The 15,944-nt window shown below is 45.2% G+C and overlaps 1 protein-coding gene across 1 annotated transcript in view; it reads left to right on the top strand.

Moving 5' to 3' along the window:
- The window catches only part of PAPPA (pappalysin 1), a 362,370-nt gene that overhangs the window by 126,175 nt on the left and 220,251 nt on the right, over positions 1–15,944 (top strand). Inside the window, exon 4 of the mRNA XM_013182853.3 lies at positions 1,463–1,797. The gene's annotated coding sequence lies outside the window, so the exon portion shown is untranslated. The remainder of the gene's footprint in view (positions 1–1,462; positions 1,798–15,944) is intronic.

Raw genomic sequence — 15,944 nt, 5'->3', positions numbered from 1 at the left:
GTGCAGGCTATCAGAGTGTGTCTGATGGTATTTTAAGCTGTGTTTTAAGCGATCGGACTTCCAGATGTTATTCAGGGCTTGAGGTCTTCAGGCACTGTGTATTCCTGTAGAGACGGTCTTCCCCATGAAGAACCTACAAGCTAAGGAGACCTGATGGCACCTACTCGGATGTGATGGTCAAGAGATCAGTTGTCCAAAGGCAATAAAAAATTCGTGTCAATGTACGGACCAAAACTGTGCTCTGTGAATCTCTGTCTTGTGTTTTCCAAACCAAATTTTCTGAACTGAACTAACCCCAACCAAAGTTTTTGTGAACCTCAGCTATCTGGACCTCAGACCCCAAATGAAACAGATGTGTTTCATGAGGTTTGGGGTTTTATAACAGGAGGTTTCCATGCTTTTAATACCCAAATCTACACCTGTTCCTCAAACTATAAGGGATAGATTTATGTCATGTACTGTAGTGGGCTGATGCTAACACCCTTGTCGTGAGACGGATTTACTGTAGTTGTCAAGACAGATTTGCTGTAAGAAGTCAATACCTCTCAGCCTGCCGGTGCCTTAAGGAGAAAAGGACTGGATGTTTAATGCTGTAAATATTTTATTCTTGCTCTGCCATACAAACCTTGCATGACCTCTCAAAAACAACTTCCATTATGCCCCAGTTTCTCTTGAATAAACTGAGGACAACAACACTTCTGAGCGTGGAGGGCATGGCTGATGAAGACAGGAGAATTCTGACCAGGAAGATGTAAAAAAAAAAAAATAATAAATGTGTCTTTTCCCTTCTAGGCCCTATTATTTAAAATTAGTTCTTTTCACTGTTTTTATTGCTCCTTAAATAATTACTTTAGTTTCATTTTTTTTCTGGCACACGGCAGCGCACTTTTTAGATGCCCCTCAGCCTTTGGGTCTCTTGGTGTCTCTCCGGTGCTGCTACTGTTCCCTTAGCGAGTTAGAAGGGCTCAGCAGAGATGCTGACGTCAGCAAATCTGACATGGGTCTTTCCAGAGTGGAAATGCAGAGGAATAAGACAAATATTCAGGCTTGACCATCAGGTACTTTTGTCTGCTCTGGGTCCCCTGTGAAGGGAGTGTACATTGCTGCATCAGGCAGGACTCAAACCCCCAGGTCACAAACATGTCCCTTGTATTCCCCTATTTCCCTAAACACTGTGAAGGATACGCTGAGCATCGGATTTTCCGATGGGTTAAAGACTCTCTCATCCATCTGAGTCTGGCCCAGCCTTGAACACAACTCACATTTCACCGGTCCAACACATACTTACAGGCTCCTTTATATTATTAGCTCGCGTAGAGTTTGCCATGGATGGACAGTTAAATGTTGGCTCTGCTTGTGTGTGCTTTTTTTTGTCTGTTTCGGTTTTGGTACGGAGCTTATTTCTGCTCAGGGCATTGCAAAGCATTCAGAGTAAGCATGCGCGTTTTCTCTTTCTGTACAGGGCAACGGAGTTGGTTCAGGAAAAAGATGAACAGTTTGGATAGAAGGACACGGAGCTGGCCACAAAAACTGATAGCACGAGCTGCCCCTGTTTGGTGGGACAGATAATACTGGTGGGACGACTGGAGTCACCTCGCTCTTCCCTGGGTGTGCTGCACCAGCTGTTGTGGGGTTTCTGTGCCGGCAAGCGAGAGCAGAGCTCGGAGAAACAGTGGAGAAGTTGCCAGGGGCTGTCTGGGCGTCCGGTGGATGTGTGCACAGAGGAAGCATGAGCCGTTGCACCAGCTATTTGGCAGTTGAGGAGCACGTCTGCGGAAACCAGGCCTTCTCTGAAATGTGAGTTATGCCATTTCTCAAAACTGCGTGTAGCAAGAAATGACTGGGAGGCCAGTGATTCATTCCGGGTTAATGTAAAGGTACCAGAGGGGCTAATATAAAGGAAGAAAATTGATACTGGCTTTGCAGTGCCTGTGTTGCAGAAATGCGTACAACTGTTTCCCAGGGAAAGAGTGGAACAATCCATTGCGATATTAAAAACAAAATATACCCACCCAACAACAAACAAACAGCCATGGGGACGTAAGGGATGGTAACAGTGCTTGGAAATCTGTAAATCAGTGCAGACTGCACAGGTATTTGCTTACTGCCATACATTTCATTGCAGCTGAAAGGAAAGGGCCCTTGTGAGATGGAAGAAATGGTACGAGAAAATGTTGCTTGAATTGTAGCGCTGTGATCGTTGCGTAAAATACACTCTGATGTGAAGCCATTGGAGTTACACGAGGGATGGATTTGACCCTTTGGGATGAATACTCTGGGGAAATTAAAACTAGCTATAAAAGCTATATATAGTTGAAAAGGCTATGGTAACATTTTATACGATATGAACCATGTTCTATTCTTTACAGAAACCCATATCTGTAAAAAAGCAATTAGAAGTGCTTCCCTGAAAAAAGGCAATTGAATGCAGTGAATGAACTGCAGGAATTGTACAGTTTCCAGAAAATGGTGGTAGTGAAGCATTTGTGGGATCCATAAAGTCACCATAAATTCCTAACTGAATATGGATTCACTCTCCAACTCTAAAACCACAAGATTTATTTCCTGCTGGCAGGGGAGGTGAAGTTTTCAGAGCTAGATCTGTCTCGAGAATGCCAGCAGGTGGTGAAAGCTCCAGCATGTTCCCAAGTATGCAGTGTTCCCATCATCACCTTGACTGGCTGTGTCCTTTCAAGACGAGAGGAGGAGACAGGCGTGTTTTGTTGTTGTTGTTGAAGACCCGTTGTGCTTTCCCTGTGTGTAACCACACAGGTGGGAAGGTTTACCAGCATGCACCATGTCCTGTTGCAAAAAGATGACGTAGTGGATGCACTGCTGGTTCCACTCAGGAAGATCTGGTTTTGGTCAAACGCTGACTTCGAAGTCACATGAGCTCTTTTTGTCTGTGCAGTGAGGATGCTCATGGGCATCCTGTTCAAAGCCACACCAACAGTTTTCTTGCAGCGAGGATGCTTATGAGTGATTCACGTGTTTGGTGGTACAAACATAAACGATGCAGTAAAGGTGGCTTGTTGCCTTCCCGTGAAATTCCCCATGTCCCCCAGGCTGTGGCTGTTTCATGAGCATACACTTTGGGGAGGAGGTTTTGCTGTGGATGGTGGTGGTTGGTTTTGGTTTGTTTCTTCCTCTGTTTGTTCACCTTGGCCTGTTCCTCTGGGCCTGGGCTCCAGTGCAGCTCCCTTCAGACTCCCATCTCATAACCGTGCAATGCTTCTCCTCCTGCTGAATGTAAGAAGGATGCCAGTTCAGGAACCCAGAACTTGTAGCTGCCTGTAATAGCACCAGAAAGCTGCACAGTAACATGGGTTTGGGGCCAGAAAGCAGGAGGATAGGTCACAATTTCAGGTAGGACAAAGGAAGGCAGGGCTATAAGGACTGAAAGAAGCTGCACTGAAATGGAGAACTCTGTGGCTGCAGAAACTTGTAATTATTCGGGCCCTGTCAGAGATGAATGGCTATGTCTCGTTCCAAAGTCATCTGCATAGCTGGGTAAATGTGATTGCATTGATTTAGCGTGTCTTCAAGAGTCTTTTTACAACCACAGGAGCTAGAAATGTCTTTTGTTGTTGTTGCTTTTTTTAATGAAAGCTGACGTTCTGGAGCACAAGTCAGCAGGAAGTGGGGGCAAGTTTATTGGCTGTTTTGGTGGGGCCTGGAGAATAATTCTTCCTTTCTCCTGTCTTTTGTCTGTTCAGACTGTAAATTCATTGAAGCAGGGACTGCTTTCTACTGTGTGTTGTTACAGCACTTGCTGCAATGGATCTGCGTTCTCAGCTAAATCCCCTAAGGCTTAACAAAATATAAATTAGGATAATGGTATAATACGTTATACGTTAAATGGTTGTGGGGGGTGGTTTGTTTACATGAATTACCACCTTAAAAGAACAACAACAAAAAGTCCTTCTGAACCCCTAGCGAGGCTTTTTGCTTTGTGGCAAAATCTGAGCGTTATTCTATACCACAACAGGGCAGCCACGGGGTCGCTGTGCCCTGTTCCAAGGGAGAGGACATGGGCTCTGGTCTCACATTTACAGTGCTCCAAACTCCTCTGAGCTGTGCTCGCTGTTACCACTGGGAAATTGCTCCCTGCAATTCCTTTGCACAGACTTCAATGATTGCCTCATGTTGTACAGTCACAGAATCACGGAATGGTTTGGGTTGGAAGCGCCCTTAGATCATCCAATTCCAACCCCCTGCCATGGGCAGGGACACCTCCCATTAGGCCATGTTGCTCAAGGCCCCATCTGACCTGTTAGAGCTTTGACACCCAGGAATATATCCCAGAAAGACAAAAAAATTTCTCCTTCCTTCAGCTCCTGTGTCAAGGAGAACTTGGCAGTGCTCAGTTTGAGGTTGGACCAGATGATCTTAGAGGTCTTTTCCAACCTACGTGGGTCTGGTTCTATGAATCCTCTATGCATTCCCTGTCTATTTTAAGAGAGAATGTAAAACTAAACTGGGCAGATGTGGCAAAGAGGAAGAATACAACAGGGCTGCGGTAAGCCCTGCTCATGCTGCTGCGGGATTTGTCTCATTCGTTCATATAAGTGCAGAAAAGGACATGGATGGTCAGGCCTTGGCATCCAGGCTGTCGTGCATGTGTAAGAGCTCAGAAAAGATATGTGGAGTGGTGGGTGCCCTCAAAATACAGAGCAGATTTGCTCGTCTATGTTGAGTGAGAAATGGCAATTGTAGTCCTGCTCAGCACCCTGCTCGTCGGCCTGTCGTCTGCGCCCTGTTAGATGCTTTGCTTAGGGCAGTGCTGACACCTGGGGGTCTACCCACAGCGCAAGGCGGCGGAAAAGTGGTCTCTAGCTCTTGTTTTGAGTGTAGTTAAGCTCATCAGCAGCAAAACTTTCTGTTACTCAGATACTGGCAGTCTTCATGGAAGCGCATGGCCTGTCTGTCTCTCTCCCAGTGCTGCGCTGGCAGCTCTGGGGTTGGAGGCAGTCAGAGACGCCTTGGTTTGGCTTTGCAGCACAAGGCAGCCCTACAGTTGGCAAATATTACTGCCATGGACCAACCCCGTGTGTGGGTTGCTCACTAAATCCTTCCTGTGCTGTCTCCTGCTCCCCCAGGAGGGAATTCTGTGTGGGCATCCCGTGTCCTCACCCGCTCCTTGGTGGCTCCTGGAGGCAGCATAGTGCCGCCGGGCCTTCGGCACTGCTCGACACAACCGTCTGCACACCGGTAAGTCCACACACCAGTATGTCCACACACTGGTATGTCTGCACACCAGCACGGCCGCACACTGGTACATCCGCAGCCCCTCTTCCGTCACGCATCACCCTGGTGTTCCTGGCACGGCTCAGGCAGACCCGAGGGAGCCTCCCTGCAAAAGCCGAGCGGTGTGAGAGCCGAGCGGTGTGAGAGCCGAGCGGAGGAGGCCAGCGGTCTGTCAGCAGGTCGTCCAGCCCGGGAGGAGGCAGAGACAGTCTCTGCCGTCAGCCTCATGCCGGCCGCAGCACCGCAGCATCACTCACTATAGATTAATGTGGGAGAAGGTCCCCGCCGACAACCCCTGCAAAACAGTTCAGCTTCAAGTGGAATTGCAGTGGTCCTTTCAGATAAGTGTATTTTTGCCAGCTGATCCACAACAGCACTCCCAGCGGTGGGGAAAGCTGAAGCTGTTACTGTAAATACAAAAGGGAAGACATACTTGGCATCCCTTTGCATTAGAGCTGGCTCAGAAGAACGTCTGCGTAGCTGTTCCACTGCCAAGATGGATTGTAGTCAGATAGTACACATTGCAAAGGAACCAGAGCACACACTGAGATCTGTTGGCTTTTTTTTAACAATAGTTTATTTGTGTTTCAAAGGGATAGTTACAGGAATCCAGATCAATATGCTTGTCCAGAACTATGCCTTCCTATTTTAGGGCCTGGATGAATAAGAGGTTACTTGAGTTCACATGCATATGGAGGAATCTATGCCTGCGGTAATGCATCCTCCCAGGCTCCTTACTTTTCCTTTCTGAAAGTGAACGTGGAAGAGCTGCAGAGCTGGAGTCGCCGTTGTTCCAGTTGCTGGAGTTCTCCCTTGCTCCAGCGACGTCCGCGCGGCAGTGCCGGTTAGGCGAGGCGCCGTCCCAGTGGGGAGCCGAGCATCCCCCTTGGGTGGTGTGTGAGCGAGCATCCATCCAACCTGTCTCCTGAGAGGGTGTTGGGGTTCGGGTGGGATCAAACATGTCTCAGACACAACGAAGATCGTTTCAGTGCAATGTTCTGATTTTTTCTATCAGAAATTGTAAAAGGACAACTTTGATGAAAAGATGTTCAGCATTTCCCAGCCCCAGATTTTGAAACCATCTGTATTTCTTCATGATTTCAGCACTCTCTCCCATTTGTTCGGACAAGAAAAATGGGTCAACTAATGGAGTTAGTTGCATGGGGCTAAAAATCTGCTGGTTCTGTTGCTGAAATTATTTGAAAACCTAGTTCAGACAATGACATGTAAGTGCTTGAGAATTAGACCTGTAATTGCTTTGAAAATCTGCAGTGTTTTTGTTGTTGTTTTGATTTTTTTTGGTCCTGTATTTTCTCTACTAATTGTGATATATTTCTAAGGGACCCAGGCAAAACAGGAGTTGGAATAGACATGGGTACCCAGATGGTCAGGGTAATAGTAAGATATTTTCCTCTATAGAATCGTCAGTCCTGATTTATAGCAAGCAATAGATTTCTGACATTTTTAAGCAGGCATGCACAACTGCTGCACCTGGGCTGTTGAGGGTAACATTGTGTCCATTACTTGAGCATATACGGTATCTTGCTGATGATAAATTATGTTGCTCATGCTTTGAATGGTGCCACTGCATTTTTTGTGAAGTGTAGACTCAACAAAGTATATCAGCAGACGGAGCCAGTTTCTTCTGAATTTCAACCTACAACAACTTTCTCAACGCACACTGGTCTACGTTGATCCAAGGGGCTATCTTGAGGGATGCGTTCCAACGCAGCAGCACTTCAGAGGTCAAATTCTGGTGTCATCTGGCACATTTCTGATGTCTCTTGCCTTTGTGATGACATCCTGTTACATGAAGAATTTTGGCTGGTGCACGGTGTTCTCCTTTCAACTCTTTTGCATAGCTGAGGAAGACACCATCCTGGCTAAATGAGAGCAGTTTGCAGCAGTGTGTCTGGTTTTTGCTGCGAGAAGGGCTGCTTTAGTCCTGGCTCACTTTTCTCCATTTTTCTCCTTCCCCAAACCTGTGCATCACCCAGCAGACTAGCCCCATGGAGAGCAGGAGAAAGGAGTTGTGATCGAGCAGGGATTGCACAGCCCTCGCTCTGAATTGCAGAATAGAATAGAAGGTGAACGATCAGGAGGATTATGCAAAGGATGTGGATTAGCTCCTTCTGCTTGCCACTGCTGATTTGGTTTTCTTACCTGAGTTGGTGTGATGGGGGGAGCAGGGCAGATTCCTTCCGGACACCCCAGCACTGTGAGGGGAGGAATGGCTTTACAGGCTCGAAAGAAGCAAAGCAAGATTTCCACCTCTGGAAAATGCATGAGTTGGGAACCAGGCATGAGCATGGAGGATATTTTGGGAGCCGAGCTCCTCACAGATGCAGGTCCCTTTAAAAAGAAACTTTTTGCATGCTTCTGACCCCACAGAATTAGGAGACTGGTCCACCACTGCTGTGCTGAGAGGGGCAACGAGAGCAGTCCGGAAGATGCTTGCACAATCCTTCCTGGCCTTGGCTGGGACTTGAAGTCCCTTGCTGTCCTTAGCACAGTAGAAAACTCTGCACACTGACATTGCCTTGCAGATAACTGGCTGGGAAAGGATTTCTTCAGGGCTTACACTCCACCTCCACCCACACTTGCAGTCCCAGAGTCACCAAAGAAAGTTTAAAAATATTCTGCCAAATGTTTGCTCAGTTAAATTTTTTAGGCCTTTTTGTATTTAACCCCTGTTTTGATTCTTGATTTTTTTTTTTTTTTACCCTGTCTTCCCTTAATTAAAAAAAAAAGTTTCCCTTCTGGGGGATGATCCTCAGGAGCTGGATGTGTAGGAGACTCATACAGAGACTGCTTGGCAGTAGTCACCTTGCCTTGCAAGTACTCCCATGCAATGCTTTTCTCTGCGCACATTTGTGATCTGGGAGTTTTATTTAGCACTTTTTGATGGGATTCAAATCAAGGTTGGATTTCAACATCTCTTGAGGAGAGGGAATGCAGGGCACAGACTGCATTGCAGGGAAAAATACCCAGCACATCATGTGCCTCCTTGCTCCTTATTCTCCCTTTGTTCCTGGCATTCTCCACTTGCCCCTGTTCAGGAGCAGCCACTGAGCCAGAGGGGTGGCTGTAAGTCAGAGTTCTTGTTTCTGCCTAAGAAGAGATAGTTGTTAGCTTCTTTGTGCATTGTACAACTTTTGGAAGAAACAGTGGGCTTCCATGCCTATTGTACCTGCAGCGTGATGCCTTGGGATCCCTGTGTCAGGTCTACCTGGGCTCCTGCTTAAAGAGTGGAAGAGAGGGCAGTGTGCAGCTCCAGGCTCAGTCCACGCTCCCGGCCCTGTTGGTGCTCAGATGTTGGGGGGTCATGGTCTGTCCCAGCTGGGTTCCCCCCACCGGGGTGGTGGAAGTACGGTAACTTGGATGTACAGTCAGCAGTCTTGTAGGCAGTGCATAACCCCTTCATTTATCAAGATTTTCAAGGCGTGCACAGCCGGAGAGAAATGAAAGCCGCGGATTCCTTCCTTCCTTTCAGAGATGGGTTGATTCTGTTGCAGCAGGTCTAGCGGGGCCGGGTGGCTGGGAAGGAGAGCTGCGTCTGAACGCCCCAGGCAGCACGCCGCGAGGTGCCGAGGGTGAGATCCACCTCGGCGCACGCACTGCGTCGCCTTGGCTCCCTTAGCAGGTCTGCACTTCAGCATCCCAAGAGAACCTCCAAACAAATTACCAATTACATTTTGCACTTTAATTAAACAGAAAGGTGGGGAAACTCTCTAGCTCCACTGTGAGCCACGGTGTTAAACAGTCACTTGAATGATTACAGACCCGGCAAACTGGGGCACTGCTCACTGCCTTTCTTCATGTATCTGTGGTTTACTTCAAAGACTCGCCTGCGAGTGGTGAGGTTGGTTCCTCCTGACCTGCCCCAGATAAGTTTTGAGACTTGGGAATGGTCTGAAGAGCCTCGGGGCCCCACTGAAGACGAAGGGAGCCCCTTGCCGTTAATGGCTGGCGGAGAGATGCTCAGAATTCTACAGCATCAGGGCCCTGAGTGTAAGACCTGATATTAAAGCAAGGAGTGTTACCCAAAATTTGTGCCACAGAGGGAAGCATTGGCAACATGACAGGAGCCCAAAGGTTGTGCTTCATTTGCATGTGCATTTGCATAATTGCAAATGCATGAGATGCACATTAATAATCACACTTGCATCTTTATCATTCTCAATAAGTACAGAGAAAATTTCTTGCTCTTGGAGTTCATCAGCAATAAAAACCTGCAGTGTCCTCATTCTGTAAACGCAGGGAATTAGGGACACCTTGGGAGGGACGTGTTTTATCATTCCGTTGGATGTGTCTACCCTTAAACCTCTAGTCCATAAAATGTAGCTGGGGACTTGCTCTGGGCAAGAGAAATTAACTGTGAAGGGAAGAGTACTTTGAAATGTTTGTACTAGGGGGGGTATTTCAAGGAACCTGGAACAGCTGGCACCCCGACACTTGAATTTTGGTGGAAGTTCCACAGACTTTGTTCAAAATCTCAGCAGACCCCTCTGGGGCATGACCAAGGCTGTGTCCCTCTTTGTGGCTGTTCTGCTGTGCAAGGACTTGCTGGGACTGGTTTAGAGTGGTGTGTCTGATGGAGCTGGTTGTTCTAGATGTGCGGTCTGTCACAAAGACTCTACTTCTCTGGTAGACAGAACGGAAAAAAGGTAGAATAGGGAATCCAGAGCCAGAGGACTTTGCACACCAGAGAAAAGCCCTTCTTTACCAGTTTGCCTTTTTCCAACCTTATCAACTAAATTTCCCCTCCCTCTCAAGCTTATATTTACTCTGAGGAGTTGTTCCTGCTGATAGCACCCTTCTGCATTATACCACAATGACATTACCTAATTGCTGAAAACCACAGTGTTTCTTAGGATAGAGAGTGACAGATGTCTGCAGGTGATTAAATGACTGCAGTTGTCTGCTGCAGGAGGGACGCGACTGTGATAGCCTTGATTTGTGATGGCCCAGCTCCGTGTTCCAGCCTGGAAAGTCTGGGCTTTGCTCATGTACTTCTACAATGTTTTTGTTACAGTTGGCCAGAAAATAAGAACTCAATTCAACAAAAAAATCTTTTTTTCTTTTTTCTTTTTTTTTTTTTAGTTTCTAATGTTTGTTTTCCTTTTTTCTCAGATTTAAAACTTTAACATTTTCAGGACAGGGGAGATGGGAGGGATGTAATCACAACCCTCCCAAACCATCACTGTCCGGTGGCTTGGATTGAGATGATTCAAATTCAGGGTCCTTCTTTTCTTTGTTCTGGCCTTGAATCAAGTCTAGGCTTTCCACATGGAGGTGGGTACCTTAATCACGTTAGAGGGCATTCTGGAATATATTCATCAATTACATCTTGATTTTCTTCTAAAACAGCAGCATGGCTAAAACTTGCCACTGAAATGTTTGGTTTAATAAATCAGCCTTTTCTCTGAATAGCAAATAAATATCAATAGGGTTCATTGCTCTTGCTCCTTCATCTTCTCTGATGGTTGTGCTGTAATTATGAAATATTACCTTAATTGGTAAAGACAGGGTAGGCTACGTACTTATCCCTGCAGCCATCTCAGTCTAATGTCTCTCTTGGGTTACTGGCTCCAGAGTTTTCTAAGTGAAAAAGAAAAAATTCATTAATCTGTCCAAGGAAACAACAGCCTATTAAGGAGGGTACAAAACAGTAGTCAGCGTTGTTCTGCGTGACAGGAGTTCCATGATTTTGCAGCAAGCAACGCAATGTTTCAGACACCTGCTTTGCCTCACCAGGATGAATTCATCGCAGGTGATCCTCTGTCCTGCTGTATAGTTTCCGAGGGATCTGGGAAACTGCGGGGTGCTTGCTTATTGTCTTTGCACTTCCATTTCAGATGTCTTCAAATGTTTCTAAACTTAACAGGTAGGAGACTGAGGAGGCATTGACTGGTTTCTGTAGAGCAGAGGTCTCATATTGTTCTTCAACAGGATTTCATTTTACCCTTCAAATAATGTTTTTGCCCTCAGAGTCACTGTGGCTTTTGCGCTTTCTTTGAAACTGTATTGATCACGTAATTGAAGTGTCTTCTGACCGCCTTGGGAATCTTGCAGGATTGAGACCTAGGCTTTCTCGGCTGGTTTCAGAAACCTCAGTCTGTCCTTCATTTTAATCTCAACTCCCAACATGATTCTTGCAATTACTTACAGATCCTGCAGCCTGTGCTCCTCAGAGTCTTCAGTGGTGTAGAATTGAGTCAAACCACCAGAATTGGACGGCTGTCAGTCCTGCCCCGCGTTAATTCTAGTCTCACATCACAGCTCTCTCCTTTTAGTGGTAGTGTACATCTGTCCATGGGCCCCAGGGAAGACATGGGGAGTCACTACGCAGATGCATGGAGATACAATCCCTCGGCTTTTGCTGACTTCCAGCAAGGCAACGGGAATGATTCAAGTACTTTTTATTTAAAGTTATAAACCTGACAGAAGGGTGAATGCACTAATCATCATTTACTGTTGAAACCATTATTAGTTCACTTTATGTTGGCTCTTAATAATACCAAAGGTACTGGTATAAAAAGACACTTTGGAAATATGTCAGGCTGATTGATTAAGTAGTCAATCAGTAGTAGTACTACAAAGTGAGCCAATAAAAAAGAAACAAGACCGTCAACTGTTCAATCCCTTTTCATCTATGCATTATCTTTCACAGCTGCTATTTTAAAGCCCTTCTCAAAATTATCAATACTTTTTAAAAAGGTTTGGGATAGTACAATTCCAGATGCAGCTAAATTATTTTGGGAAAGAAAGGGTTTTGAGAAGTTGTTTTAAGGAATAAAATACACACTAAGAACAAGAGGAGGCAAATCAAGAGTGAATGTGAGTACAGTCTGGCAGAGAGCTTCTCAGCTGAGGGATATAATGCAAAAAGCCTATTGGCCAAAGATTTTGTCCAAGACTTCCAAAGTCCAGCATTACCTATAATCATGTCCAATTTCTTGCAGATCCAAAACCCAATTTTTCAATTCAATTCCAGCTGAAATTAGAAACCCATGTAGAGATCTCAGATTGGTGAAAAGGGCCTGTTACCGCGCATGCCAGAGATCATTCCTTCTGCCACATTCTGGACTAAGTGCAATTTCTTCTAATAAAAACATTTCTGGCAAAGTTGTATATTAAGAGTTAGTGTAATCGAATCTGGATGTGAGGAAAGCATGCAAACTTGCTTCCAAGTCAGCAAGAGTTAGGCAGGATTTAATCCTCCATGTATTTTTATTATGATATAAAAAGCTGTTATATTGGTATTTTTAATACATTTATCAAAAGGAAACTGCAAATCCAAAGTCACTTCCAAATTTCCCACTGATATAGGAATGAGTAGCTGAGACAATTCTGAAGTGAACTAAGGCAATGGGATTTTGTAATATGGATTTAGCTGCCAGGAGACCAGCTCTTGGGTTTGACTTTTAACCAGTTCACACTAGACCCATGCAAACATTTTCCCTGAGCGTTTGCTCTAGCGTGAAGCTGATTTGTTGCTGTCTGCTCTGTTTGTGCACAATTTTCTGTTGGCTTTTCATGGCCATTTTAGCAACCCATAGGATCTCCTGGAATGACAAAGCGAGTCACCGGCCATGCACCAGCCGCTCCCACCACAACCCACACCACTTACTCGGGGGCCTAAGAATAAGAGGCAGCAGACTTTCCTATTAAACCCTCTTTTCTGAAAAGAGCTTGGCTCTCATTTATTCACCTAAATAAGGTCCAGATTTTCAAAAGAGCTCAGTAGATTGCATGCTGAACACTTGTGAAAATAGTCTACATCTCATGTCTATGCTGGGGCTGAGGACTTTCAGAAAGCTGTCCTCGTATTTCTTGTTCTTGGAGAAGCAACGGATGTTGGGGACATCTTGGGGATGATTCTTCCTTACTTGCCCTGGGGCTTCCAGTGGTGTGACACCCTTCAGAACGAGTGGCCGGGCTGCCAGGACATCCTGCGTGGAGCTATGGGAGGAAGGGGTAAGGGGCCTCTGGTTTGGGACGCAAACATTTCATTCTCCGCCCCACCACAGATGGCCTGTAGGGTCTTTGGCTGGGATTTACATCTGTTTATGGAAGTGTGAGGGACAAAGGGAAGCGGTTCAGCTGCCGAGGCTTACAAATAAAATACTTTGAAGGGACCTGATTTTCAGACCTACCTCTGCTCTTTGAAACACCTCAAATGAGGTGGGGAGAGCACAGGCACTCACAGTGCTTAGGGTTTCATTCTCAGCCAGTGTGCTCTGACTTCTTGATTTGTTTGCTTTTTAAAATTCTTACCTCCTGGGGATTTGTGAGGACAAATGTATTAACACTATAAAAAGTGTTTGGGAACTAAGCTGATAGAGACTGTGTAAATCCCATATACAGATTCTGAAGCCCAATTTAGAGCAGCCTAGAGGCATCTCACCATCTTTTTATTCTTTCTCGGTACCAATTACTTTTGGATGCTGAACAACCTGTCCTGAAGCCTGACTATACTACAGTATCTTTCGTCCTGACAAATCCTAAAACTAAGCAGCAATTACATAAACCATACAGGGATCATTTTACCCGTCTTTAGAAAGCAGCCTCTTGTGGGTTTGGAAAGTGTGAGAAAAGCAACGTTATGCAGAAAGCACCATTTTTAATCAGTATGCTTTCATCTGCACAGTGAAAGTCCCTTGCCAAAAGCTCTCTCATCTCTGACCCCTCACTCAGTGATATAATGTAGTTCCTCCTGGGGCATCAGAGATGCTGAGGTCAGCCTTGCGATGTAGTCTGAATTACGGATATTAAAGAGGATAATTGGCATTTCTACCACCTGGTACAGTTAATAAGACAGCATCCAGATCAGCTATCTAGAGCCCTGTAAAATAATCATAAGGAGAATAAAGTTATTTAATAGCAATAAAAGTATAATAAGGTCCTCTAAATAGAGTAACAAAAGTTGAATGAACCCAATATTAAAACACTATATATTATTAGATTTTTTTAGAAGTCTATAACAAGGAGATCCTTTGGCACACAAGTATAAAATCAAATTTAACAAGCAAGTTAAATAAGCAATTAGGAGTAGGGATTTTAAACTTTCCAGTCTCAATTGCTCTAATTTAGTACAAGCAGAGATCTGCCTTGTGCATTGCAAACCGTCTCTGGTGATGGCCGCATCTGAACAATGGTGCTATCAAAGAGATGGTCATTTTTAGAAAAGGACTGAAGACTTGATTCTCATTGTAGGTCAGATTCCCCAAAGTAACCCCTTCTTACATAGCAGCTTTGTGTCCAAGTGCTCAGCCAGGGTGTTGGGAGACCCAGATTGAGTTTTCCCTTCTGCCTGGGAGGATTCAGACCCAAGTCTCCTTCTTTCCAAGAAAGATGTCTGCCTAGGGAACTGGTTGCTCTGCAGTGGGTGCATTTTCCAGTGCTGGAGTTAGTTTTACTGGTCTCCTAATAAGAATATAAGAGTCATTGGATGAGGAGGAGGAAAAAAATCTGGGGCCTTGTAAAAAGTGCCTTTGCCAGTGGAAGGAGACCTGAGTTCCAGCCGCAACTCCAGGGTTGTTTAAGCGTTTTTCATGGAACAGCTGAGCAAGCAAAGCAAAAACCGGAGGAGCTTGGGGAGTTCAAAGGAACCAAGTGACATACCTTTAGGGAGTTTTCAGGTTGCCGTTTTGAGCTTAGGAATCTAAATAATGCCTGAAGATCCAAGTCCCATTTTGGCTTCATCCTGATGCAGTCTATAAAAAAAAAAAAATTACCTTTGTCCTAAAAAATGCATATACACCAAGCAAGAGACATATTTTCTGTTGGATGAACTCTCCCAGGAAACCATAGTATCTTTCTAGCTCAACCACTGGGATTTTACTGGCAAATTGCACAGCTATGTGTGAGGTCCTCAGATGCTGTACAGTGGAGGAGCTCTGTGACTGATAGTGCTAGTATTCACATTTGCATCAGTGCCGTTTGAAAAATCTGGTCACTTGCAGCCATAAAGAAGACAAGCATCCTATCTGTTTTCCTAATTGACAGATCTGTTGTGGACTTCCTTAAAATGAGGTGGGATTTTTTAAGCCATTCTCTTCAAGTGTTGTTACAAGAGGGATTTTGCAAAGCTGGACTGGTGTGCTGCCATCCCTGGCAATTCTTTGTTGATAATGGACTCCATCACCTTTAAAGTCTCTGTTTCTGCAATTATTGGAAATGTCATGGATAGTAACTGACCAGCAAAGCAAAGACAACCAACTGTTTTGGAGGAGTACAGAGTTTCAGCCACATTTTGCTTTGCCATTTTCTTATAGCATCTGTCCTGCTCAGGAGCGTGTCCTGGTTTAACTCTCTGCTCTACAGCAGCAGAGCAGCAGTGCTGGCCCTGCAGTCAGCACTAGACATGTCCCTTTTCATTCTCCTCCGTGTGACTGAATATTTCCCTTTAGCTATTTTATTTTTACAAAGAAACTTTTATCTATAGCCACACGTGCAGAACTCTCAAATGGGCTGTTTCAAATCTAGTCAAGGTCATTGAAAAAAGATATTTTTAAAGTGGCTAAGGCTCTTAAAAGTCCTTTTGGATTCCCCAGAAACAAAAAAGCAGCATTTACCCCGTAAGCCTTGTAGATCAAGGACTTGAGTATCTTTCAACATCCTAAAGCCCGTGCAGACTTTAAACTGGTATTCCCAGCTCATTCGCCAAAAGAAGAGGAGGAAAATGAAATGAA

Source organism: Anser cygnoides, chromosome 20, assembly GCF_040182565.1.
Source record: "Anser cygnoides isolate HZ-2024a breed goose chromosome 20, Taihu_goose_T2T_genome, whole genome shotgun sequence".
NCBI lineage: Eukaryota > Metazoa > Chordata > Aves > Anseriformes > Anatidae > Anser > Anser cygnoides.
Note: the sequence above shows the minus strand (reverse complement) of the source record. Positions and strands in the feature narration are given on the sequence as shown.